The sequence below is a fragment of the Pelodiscus sinensis genome, chromosome 16 (assembly GCF_052426305.1).
Source record: "Pelodiscus sinensis isolate ZL-2025 chromosome 16, ASM5242630v1, whole genome shotgun sequence".
NCBI lineage: Eukaryota > Metazoa > Chordata > Testudines > Trionychidae > Pelodiscus > Pelodiscus sinensis.
Window position 1 is genome coordinate 15,882,722 of NC_143067.1, and position 12,361 is coordinate 15,895,082.

At 40.6% G+C, this 12,361-nt stretch overlaps 1 protein-coding gene across 1 annotated transcript in view; it reads left to right on the forward strand.

Annotated features, from left to right (window-relative positions):
- FSTL4 (follistatin like 4) overlaps window positions 1-12,361 on the forward strand; it is a 570,524-nt gene that overhangs the window by 493,515 nt on the left and 64,648 nt on the right. The window lies entirely within an intron of this gene.

Below are 12,361 nucleotides of genomic sequence, written 5' to 3' on the forward strand. Positions count from 1 at the left end.
TCTGTTTTGTCACAGTCTTACAATATCACATTCCAAGAAACATGAAGTTGCATTTGAGATTATGATGTTGCATCTTGGTATTTATGCATAGACATTTCCTGGGCACATGGGAGTGGAAAGGCTAGCCATTTTTGCCATTCAGTTTTTGCAATCTGTGTGTTAACTCTTTCAAGATATTTGGGTTCCATTGTTCCAGTTGGATTTGGGCTACATTAGACAATTTAAAGGTTGACTGTGGCGCTTTGCAGTGTCTCTTGTGAGTACTGAAATTCACATTATTCAATGTTCTGTTTAAAGGCATTGGGGGAAAGCAAAGACAGTATGCTTCTTAATATACTTGAAGTCAGTTAATTAAATTACTTCAGTTTTTTCTTCTAGTATGCCTCAAGCAGAAACTCAATTGCATTTCTGCTTTTCACAATAAGATTAGCAATTTGGCTAATTGGAAGTGCAGCAAGAGATTAATTGCACCTTTTTAACTTGACGGAAATCCTCCCTGCTTCTGGAACAGTTGCAGTGGCACACAAACCTACTGGATCTTCATGCACTCAGAAAAACCTACATATTATACCTTAATTAAACACTCCCTCCTCTAGACACTAATGGTTATACAGGGAGCCAGATCAAAATGTAAACCCACCATAAGTGTGGTAATCAGAATCCTTCTAGGAAGCTGTGCTACAAAACTACTAATACTCGAAGACTAAGTAATTTGGCTGTATTTTACTGTTCTGTTCAGCCCCTTGATAAATGTACTGCGAGAAGACAGAAATATGATCTAAATTAAAATAGGAATTGAAAGAGATGGACAACAAAAGGCTGGATTAATCCTGAATTTACACAGAAACTAAAACTAGAAAATTAAAAAGCCATGTTATTGATATGCCTTTTTTCTTTATAATATTTTTGAGACATTTTGATTGGCAACAAAATATTAATCACTTTTCACTGTTTATTTAATGAGAAGCTTTCATGACTAACACAATAATAATTTGTCTTGTCTTATCTATTAAGAACTGAGTGAATTAATCCAGTCACATAGCTGTTACAAAATGCCATCCTAATGACACATGGTTTTTTCCCCTTGTAAACATTTAGTATTGCCTTAAACGTCAAAATAATAGTTAATTCTAAGGAGAACCTTAGTGACTATGAAATAGGAGCTGCGGCAGTTTTCTTATAAAGAAAATGTATTTTCTTTATATTTGACCCTTAGTTGAGATATATATGCTTTAGATAATGATAATTAGTTATCTAATTATAAGGAGTTACATGATTAAATTGTTTTCTTTCTAAACTTTATCATTTTGCTCTCCAAGAACATCAGAGCTTTTGCTAATATATTTAATGAGGAAACCAATTTTCGCTCCAAAATATAATAAATCAAATTAAAGACCCCACTGCATTTACAATATCTGCAGAGCTCTTTCATATTGGTCTGCGTAAAGAACTGGCACATTAGAATGGTATTAAACTCATATGTTTCAGTAGAGATGTTGGAATTTATCTAAATTGATAAAATAACTGAGTGTCTCCTCCAGAAATATGGAAAGAAAAGATATGCAAATAATTAGACTTACAATTTAACCATAACAAATGGATTGCAAAATTCAAGAAGACAAGAACTTGTTGGCTTGCCAAGTATCACATAGTTAGCTAATACATAAATTCATCTTTGCCTTTCATAACACATTTCACATTATTCGCCACAATTTTGTTTAAATTCCCATTAGGTCATTAGTCCAAAAATAAGGTTTGTGTTTTATTACACATCATTAAGATATAGGTTTGATGCAGATGCTGGAGAGAATGAAAGTTACGTGCTGTCTAAAGATTTGACTAGAGACAAATGCAAACCCCAAAAGTGAATTGCTTCCTTGTTGAAAACACACAAGGGAATTACATGCAAGTAAGCAGGAGAGCTTACCATCAGGTTGATGGCTCATCTTTCTACTTGCTGGATGAAAAATCAATAATTTCCTTTAAAGAATGTGTTCCCAGGAGTTAACAAAATGCACCATATAATTTGTTTGCTTCTGTAGCTTGTATATGTCAATTAGTTTATCTTATGACAAGTATAGTAGGACTTGTGCTACATCTCCATTGCGTCCCCAGTTTTACCCTTAGGGCTCATCTAGACTACGCCAACGTGTTGAAAGAGGTCCTTTTCCTCAAAAAATGAGGTTTATGCGGCTTTTTGAAAAAGAGGGGGTTCACCAAAAAAACTGCGTCCTAACTACTTTCACGGGAATTTGCATATCATCTTTCAGCACTTCAGAATAGTCTAGATGAACCCTTATAGAGCTGTTCACTAGCAGTACTACACATTCATTCTAACTTTTAGGGAAGTGAATGGTTAGCCAGTTAACTGGCTTAACGGGTGAGGCTTACTGGTTCAGGTTAACCAGCATGATGGGGGAGGGGAAGGGAAGAATGCTCCAATCCAGTTGAAACAGCCCCTGCCCATGGCCAACTCAGTCATAGTGGATGGGGGGACTGTTCTAGCCCATCCAGGCTATAGCGCCCTCCCCCAGCCTTTCCCGTTTTTAATCAGTTAACCAATTAAACATTGTTTACCTGGTTAATCAATTAAATGGGATTTTTACATCCATACTAGCTTTATGCTTTTTTATTTCTGTGCATTGGTATTTTTCTTAAAAGAATAAAAGCCTTCATTCAACACTTTTCATTCTTTTTGATTTTCTTACCCTTAAAATTTGTGAGACTATACTGCTATTATGTTAATTGATGGCATTTCCTCATCTGAAGTACTGTGTGCAGCAATGGTCACCTCATCTCAGAACAGAGGTTACAGAATATTGAGGGGAGTTAAAGCAGGGTGGAAAATATAATGGAAAACCTCTCATGCGAAGAGAGAATAAAAGATTGGGATTGTTTACCTTGGAAAGGAAATAAATAAGAGGTGCACTTTCTAAGTTGTCTTCAGCAGTAGAACCAGGCAGAGTGTACCGCACTAGTTTAAATTTCAACAAGAAGCTTATCTTTCTGGAAATTTTTGCATTCCTGCTAGCTACTGGAGTGCAAGTTGCCACTGTAGTTGTTTTGAAAGCTGGATCAGAGAGGAACATCTACACTATCTTACGGTATGTATACACAGCAGTGTTATTTCGGAATAACATCAGTTATTCTCAAATATCATTGTCCAAGTCTACATCACAAGCAGTTATTTCAAGATAATGTCAAAATAATGTTGAGCTGGAGCACTTCACACTCTGACTCCTGTGACCCTCACTTTACGAGGAGTAAGGGAATATGAAGGAAGAGTGCTCTTTCTCAGACTTCCTGCTGTGTAGACAGCGCCAAAAGCCAAAATAAGCTATTTCGACTTAAGCTATGCAATTGACGTAGCTCAAATTGTGTAGCTTCTTTCGGCTTTCTACCTGCTTTGTAGATATACCCTAAGGAAGAACAAAGTGAAAAAAATGCTGTCAGTCACTACTGCTAGCTGGAGATTCAGTAGCTATTTAGGATCTAAGAGATGCCCAAGACTAAGAAAATCATTCACAAAGGGAGGTCTCCACTCTCAAGAGAGGGAACAATTCTTTGTTTCCCTTTTGCCACCAACATTACTTTATCTTGTCTGGGTTGAGCTGCGGCTCACTCGTTAGTCATTTGCAAAATAGCTCTTCGGTGTTCCATTTTGCGGATTTTCAGAGGAGTCTTTAGCCTCCCTCCCTGTAAAACAGATATTGGAATAGCTACATTGGTACCCCATCAAACAATGCATGTCGAAACCCCATATTTGATACAATATTATTTTTACATAATGGCTGTGTCTAGACTGGCAAGTTTTTCCACAAAATCATCTTCTTTTGCAGAAAAACTTGCCAGCTGGCTACACTGGCCGCTTGAATTTCCGGAAAAGCACTGATGATCTCATGTAAGATCGTCAGTGCTTTTCCGGAAATACTATGCTGCTCCCGTTCGGCCAAAAGTCTTTTTCCAAAAGACTTTTGCGCAAAAGGGCCAGTGTAGACAGCACAGTAGTATATTCCACAAAAAAGCACCGATCGCGAAAATGGCGAGCGGGGCTTTTTTGCGGAAAACCATGTCTAGATTGGCCATCAACGCTTTTCCGCAAAAAGTGCTTTTGCGGAAAAGCATCCTGCCAATCTAGACGTGCTTTTCCAAAAATGCTTTTAAAGGAAAAGTTTTCCGTTAAAAGCATTTTTGGAAAATCATGCCAGTGTAGACGTAGCCAACATGTATTAAATATCTGATCTCTCGCAACTTTCTTCAGCCCCATATCTTTCACTAAAATTTTGAGAACCGAGGCATACATTTTCAAACTTGGGCACTAATAATTAGACACCCAAATCCACAATTTGGCACATAAACATGCTCCACAGCTGCAATGGGAGCCAGTGGACTTGGTACCTCTGAAAATTACTCCACTTTTTAGGTACTCAAATATATGCCTGACTTTAATCACCAAGTTTTTAAAATGATGGCCAGTGTTTTCACCTAATGATTCAGTCATGAGGTGGTGCAGTGCTTCACTTCAGAAGCTCAAGACACTTCTGATTACATGCTGCCATATGATATGACTCACACAAGTTATCATGCCTCATCAGCTGTGAATATGGTTTAATAACAATCCCATTTAAAGAGACATCAGTTCTTAGCAAAGCACGGCACTGAATGGATTAAAAATAGTCTGAGTCGCACTGCCAGCAAAAAGAAATCACATTTCCACTGCTTTGCAACAAAGTAAAATGTTTTCGTTTTTACCCTTTTGATGAAAACAGAAAAGCTTCTGCAGATTGAAAACCATCATTTAGCTACTGTCATGCTGTCGGCAGTGGTTCACAACCGTGAGTGCCAGCCTCCGGGCAGACTGTCAAAAAGCTGGGCAGAGACTTCAAACTGGTTGTATGTTCTGTAATTAGATTTCACCAACCTGGTAACAAATGTAAACTCCTGAAGCACTACTGCACTCTCACCAGGGAGTCAGAGACAGTCTTCTTGGGTGTTTGTGTCTATCTTGCCACTCAGGGAAGTTCAACTTAGTGACCGTTGCTATATACCAAAGATCTCAAAATACTCAGGTTGCTACTGGTCCTAAGAGTTCAGTCATGTGCCCCAGGTCAGTTTGTACTTTAGCTATCTCACCAAAGACAATGCTTGTTGTCAGTCCTGCAATAGGCTATCTAAAGTTTTATTAACTGGAAAAGTGTTGTTCCAAAGTTAAAGCAGGTAAACATATAAACATACATGAACTGCAGCCTATGGTTCTAAAAGGTGTCAGATCCGTAGACCTCTGTCAGTGCTTTTCAGGGCTAATGACCAGAAAGCAAGTGTGAAAAATCAGTACAGGGATGAGGGTGTAATGGGTACCCAAATATCAGGACTGTCACTATGAAACCAAGACATCTATCTAGTCAGCTAGGGTAAACCCATGTTGATCCTGGGGCTCTGTGCTTCTATTTGTAGTTCAGAATCTGTGCAAGTCGAAAGAGCAAAGACAGATGAAAAATGTTCTGTTTAGCTACTTTTATTTATTTTTTCCAGAATTCAAGCCCTTTTGCATGTATCCTCCCCAGAGGTGCAAGGGGCAATTAACAAAATCTGTGTACTGTGATCTCCCACAAAGACCCAGGGTATGTCTACACTACCCCGCTAGTTCGAACTAGCGGGGTAATGTATGCATACCGCACTTGCTAATGAAGCCCGGGATTTGAATTTCCCGGGCTTCATTAGCATAAGCGGGGAGCCGCCATTTTTAAATCCCCGCTGCTTCGAACCCCGTGTAGCGCGGCTACACGGGGCTCGAACTAGGTAGTTCGGACTAGGGTCCTATTCCGAACTACCGGTACTCCTCGTGAAACGAGGTGTACCGGTAGTTCGGAATAGGCACCCTAGTCCGAACTACCTAGTTCGAGCCCCGTGTAGCCGCGCTACACGGGGTTCGAAGCAGCGGGGATTTAAAAATGGCGGCTCCCCGCTTATGCTAATGAAGCCCGGGAAATTCAAATCCCGGGCTTCATTAGCAAGTGCGGTATGCATACATTACCCTCCTAGTTCGAACTAGGAGGGTAGTGTAGACATACCCTCAGTTAGTTTTGATGGGCTTATTGGTGGTTGTAGTTATTCAGGAGGGATTTACAGCTGAGGTGTCCTCTCAGGTCTCTGGCTCCATTGATGATAACCAGAAGGCTGTTTGCGTGTGTGCTCAGTGATGTGTGCCGTGTCGACTTGTGCACTTAGTCTCCACAGCAGAACCCAAGAGAGCCCTCAAAGACCACAAACCAGATAAGGATCAAAGGTGCCAGGCCAGGTTTATTGTTAAGTGAAGTACAGTAACAGTTGTCAGTAGACTCTACTGAACCACTAGGCACATGTACTTGCCACAATGGAATGACTGAATCAGTGGAAAATTTCCACTGCCCCCCAGTCATACAAAGACTGTTCCCCCCCAAGACACCACCTTATATACAGGTACAAACAAATCACACATCACTGCTGATGTATCAGGTTACCACCTTTTGACGTTACTTAGATACCACCCATTACCCTGTACTTTGTGGTTTGATTAGATCATCTCTATCCATCATGCTGTCATTTTAGACCCTTTCTTTAACTCGAGTCTGTATCTGTGAGGAGTGGGTACCAATGTCTTTTTAATGAGCTAGTGATATCATATGCTTTCCATTTATGACCAGTACCAACTATTGTTCTGCAGTCAGTACCTAGCACTAATTAGTGTTTTGCACTCTAAGCCCTGTTTGTGCCAAGTTCTGTGAGCTGGGGCCTGCCTCTTGCTCTCAGCTTAGCTTTGCTTTATGTTAGCCATGTTTTGCCCCCTAGGCCTCAGTTAATAGCCATGTTAACCATACGAACATATATGTGAAACAGACTGGTTCCCAACAATGAATTTGTCAGTGCTTGACTGAGACCAAAAACATTGGCAGGAGCTGGAACCCAGTGTGCCAGCAGCACATCTACAGAAAAGTTTTTCCTCTGCCAAAACAGCAAACTACTGAATCGGGCAAAGTCCCAATTTTACTGGGGTTCAGAATTTCTCCATTTTCACCTTTAAAACTGTGCAGAAGGCTAAGCATATACTTAATGAATCGACTGGGTTTTTTTGTTGAACTGGTTAAAGGAAAGTTAAAAAAATTAGTTGTAGTATCTCACACATCTGTGAACGTCTAAGCAAAAGTGCAATCCAGCTACAGTCAATGAAGTTATTTCCATAGACTTTACTGGATGTTTGATTGGATGCCAAGGAGTCAGGAGGATTTTTGTCTAAATTAAGATTGCCGCACAGTCAAATTAGTGAGAGCCACAGAATTCGTTATTCTTACAGCAAAATGACTGACAAAGTATTTTACAATTGGTTTAATAACACAGTAAAAGTATTTTAATATAATGTGCTGCAAAGAGCCACAGAAAACACATTCATGAATTGCTTGTTTCTCCCAAGCCTCAGTCTGAGCATCATTGCATTCATATGTATATAAAAAAACTTCTTTTAAAAGTCCATCTTAAAAGTGTGTTATTGAAATCCATTCTAGAGCTAACGGCTCATATAATTAAATGAAATTTCTCAATGGAGCAGGTTGTCTGAAGGAGAAAGAGTCCTGTTTGTTCTTAATGTAGTGTCCATTGTAAACCAATAAACAGGTCACATGTGACTAACCTTTCTGAACACTCTGGCTGATGGAACAGAGATTATTAAAAAGATCACGCTTGCATGCCATCTTAGATTATACAGTTATCGAGTGATGTGAGGAAATTAGGGGATGTTGTATAGTTTGAGGGAAGTCAAAGATTAAGAAATTGCAATTAGTCATACAATACCTAGCAAGTGACTTAGGTCCTTCTAGGCTCAGAATGATGAAGGTTAAATGGGAAAGTGATATTTATGACATTTTCAGGATACATACTCTCTAATAAGGTTCACGGCTCTTGTATCTATTTCTGTTCTGGTTCAGAGGCTAAAATTAAATAGGTTATGTTGTTAGTACAAATATAAAAATACCAACATGAGAAACAAGTTGTTGATTTAGTCCTTTGAAAACACAGTCTAGGAACAGGAGGCTGTTTTGTTCTCAGTAAAATATAAACATGTATGATGAAAATTTAGAACAATAAGGGGGTTTGAACCATCCTATGTCTTTGCTATGAACAGTTTAATTTGGGGGCTTGTGATTTATTTACAATGCCTCTGGGAGTGCGTCTGCTGCTTTCAAAGAGAGCCAGTCAAGAGCCACCCATCTTCAGCACCTCCTGTTGGTCTTTGATGCGTGGTAACAGGCACATGCCTCAACCCTTCCTTCCTCCCTTTGGGTTTCTACTGTCCTTGGCTAAGAAGTGTGTTACTCTTTGCAATGCCTTCCATTTTCTTCTCCACTTCATGTGTCTGTGCACAACTAGAAACACTCTAGCTCTGAAGGTGTTTAGCACAGTGTTGGAATTATGTCAGAGGATTAGAACCCCCAACGGTTCCAGAAGGGACTCCAGAAGTTATCATGATGAGAGCTGAGTTTACATGAACAATAGGCCTTTCTGCTTCTGATATGCGCTAAATTGCATCACTTATTCAGGCAGTTCCCTTACCTTTCTTTAGGCACATTGTCATTTAGTAGAACTAGTAACATGAAAGGCAGGAACAGCCTTCTTGTAATGGAACATTATGTAAAAGCACCCACTTATTACAAGAATGTTCTGATATAATTAGGTGGAAAAAAATCACCGCTTCTTGAATCCATTTGCAGATGGCATGGATTTCCCTTGTCCAACATGGAAAGGCATAGGGATCAGCCGCTTTCACGGTCTCTATCCTTTGGACCCCAAATGGTTCTCTATGGAGACCAGTAATTGCATGAGGCATAGAGGTAGGCTACTAATGAATATTACTATTTATATTGAGGTAGCACCTAAAAAGGCCAGTCATTAACCAGGGCCCCATTGTGCTAGGTGCAATGCAGATGGGAAGCAAAATGATGTTCCCTACCTCAAAGAGCCTATAAGCCAAGTAAATAGCTAGTGGGACTAGGCCCATGTTGTGATATACATTTACACCTCCCTAGCCCTGAGATTACTCAGAATAGGTAATAAATCTGTAGGTTCATTCTCTGTAGTGAAGAAACCACACCCCATGTACACACACCTCCTTTGAAAGGCAGAAAAATACAGGGGACAAAGTACCGTAGAACTAGGGGAAAGGCAAAGGGTCTCTTCAAGCATGATGCTGTTCCTCGAAAACATCCATTGAAAGCCATAGGTCCCGGAAGGTGAACAGAAAGTTTGTTCCTTGGAGGAACAACTTGGAGTCAACTCAGGGGTATGTCTACTACAGAGTTTTTTTTGGAAAAACAGCTGTTTTTCTGACTAAACCTGCATTACATTCACAGTGCAATCACGTTCTTCTGAAAGTAAATTGAAAGAACAGAGGGGTTTTTCCGGAAAAAGGCATGTGTGGACAGGGAAGAGGGAGTTCTTTTGAAAGAAGAGAAAAGAGGACAAAGCACAGGTGCCCTTGTGGCCGCTCCGTCCATAGTAATCACAGCTTAAATGCAACATAGCATCCATTCATTGTGAACGCTATCTTTCAAAAAAGCAGATTCTTTTTTTCATGTGCTTTTGTGTGTGGATGCTCTCTTTCGGAAGAAGTTTTTTTGGAAGATCTCTTCCGAAAAAAGTTCTTCCAAAAGAAGCCTGCAGTCTAGACATAGCCTCAGAGATGAGCTCTTTTGCATTCCAAAGGGTGGGGAGGCTGGGAGGTGTCAGAATGAAGTATGCAATGTCTACTGTAGAAAAGGAAAGCAAATACCAATTTGAATTAATGATTTCAGCGAACAGAATCTGTTGGTTTTGCACTGTTAAGTGGTGAGTCACATTGTTTGAATGTGTTGTACAAAATAGTGTCCTTTTTCCAGACTACATTAGGGAACAAACATATATCTTTTAGACAAGCTAAGCCTGATGCAAGTGTATCTCTGCCCTTTTACAATCTAGACATTAATAATCTGATCATAATTCCCAAAAGGAGCAACAAGGGAGCAACTGTGTGTGTTAGCAGAGACTTTGTAGCGAATAAGGATGTGAATAAGGATTGCTCTTCCCTATCCCAGTAGTCATTACAGAGAATGTAGCTCCGTGTGTTAGTGCAAAGTAATAAAATATAGGTTACAATAAATCACTAATACACATTTTCGAAATATAAAAAGCTGTGAGACTAGGTAGGCAGGTGGTAGATAAAGTAAGGTTGAATATCTAGAATGTTCCTATGTCATTTCTTACAAGGGATGAAAATCTGGCCCTATTGAAGTTAATTGCAGTTTGACTTTTCTAGGCCAAGATTCCATTCATGAGCTTTATGCCATTGAAATGGGAAGAGTGCCACTTTCCAGAGGGATATATGAGATTTGCTGTTAAATCTGAAACACTCACATTTGTGGCAAAGAAGAATCCCAAGATATCAGACTTTAAACTTGTCAATGGTTCACGGTTTAGTGACAGGATATTTACAGTCCTTAACCTCAAATCCATGTAATTTTGGTGAGAAAAGTCTACTGGGAGGCGGGGAGGGGAAGGAAGACACGCTGTGGGAATGAAGAGAATATTACTCTTGTAGTTTGTTAAAAAAACAGATGGCAGGTGTTTGAAGCTGCTCAGAAATTTGGAAAGTCAGATGTAATCCCTCTAGAGATGGATGAAATATTTTGTGCGTGTTTGTGTGTGTCTCTATGTGTGAAAACAAGTAAGCATACAAATATGCATGCATGTTTTCTTTTACATTGCATTCCATCTCAGAATCTGAAGTGATCAGAAAATATTAATCATTAGAGCTTCACAGAATACCAGAGAAGCAAAGCCATGAACACAACAGAGATCTAATAACATTAAAATGGAGAAAATAATTCCCTGAGGGAACTTTGCCCCCAGCAGAGTCTCAGTACTGATTGAGCTGAGAGCATGTAGGTGGCATGCACAGAGAAGGCAGCTGAATTGTAATTCTGTTCTATGTTCTTTACAGGTAGGACCAAAAAGGGCTTATGGAGCACCCTGCAAGGAGTTTTAAGTGACACAAAGGGAGAACATGGGCTTGTGTGCGGTGGGGTTTAGTTGCTGTGGGAGGTAGAACATGTTTGTAAGGGGAGTTGTGTGGTACAGGGTACCCTCTGCTCCCTCAGTAGGGTCTCAGCACTGACTGAAGTGGAAGCACACAAGCTGCAAGCCGAGAGGAGGGGCTGCTGAACTGGAATCCTGTTCTGTGTTCTTTACAAAATAAAGGCTGTGCCTGGTGGCTTGTTTGAGTGGGTCTGGTCTGAGGTGCCCACATGAAGGAGTCGCAGGCCTAATCTCCCAGAGTTGTGTAAAAAGTCACAAGGCTTCCCCTATGTTGAATACTGGGCTAGTGAACAGGTAGGGTTACACGTGGGTCACTTTTGCAGTTGCAGATACAGATAACAATTTTGTATCCAGGCAGGGTTCTATTGATAAGTCACCTAGTCTAGTTCCCTGCACTGAGGCAGGACTAAGTACTGTGTACACCAGTAAGATCTCCAGCCTGCCAAGCCTTTCAGTCTGGCCTTTCAGTCTGGACCAACAGGCAGGGAGCACCCCAGGGCTCAGAGCAGCTAGCTGCTCCATCTGCCTTTCCGTGCTGGGGATAGGGAGAAGTGGTGTGCGCTGTGAACCTCCTCTTTAACCCAAACTCCCTCTCAGACCCAACACCCTCTCCTGTACGTGGGTCCCCTACCCCAAGCTCCCTTCTGCACCCAACCTCTGTCCCTGACCCTGCACCCCCTCCATAGAAGAGTGTAGCCCTAGACCATTTACTAACATTTTGGAGTGGCCCCCCCATCAAAATGATTGCCCACCCTGGTTTACACCATCCCTGACACGTGTTTGTTTATGAGCCTCCCCAGGTCTAATACATCCCTCGAGATGTTATAACTTGAGAGAATTTGCCTAATCATCCCTCACTGTTCTTAGACTCTGGAAGGCTGTGATCATTCTCCCTCATGGAATTACATTAAATCCCTGACTCACAATGATACATAAAGTTAATATCAGTGTTCCCTGTAAGCTGAACACTTTGGCAGCCAGGCAGAAGAGATATAAATGCAATCCAGCTGATTAGCAGAGTGCCCACAGCTGGCAGCATGTGTTTCTATTGGTGATGCACATCCACACATGCCTTGGTGCACATAACAAAAATGGCTGGAAAAAAGTAGAGGGAACATTGGTTAATATAGTAAGATCTCCCAAATGTACTGCAGGAAATTCCCGAATCTATCACAATAAGCCTATTTACAACGAAGAACAAATAATTCTAATGAAGCATAAGGTCTCAGCTTGTCTCTGGAAATGAATTATTAAAATGGTG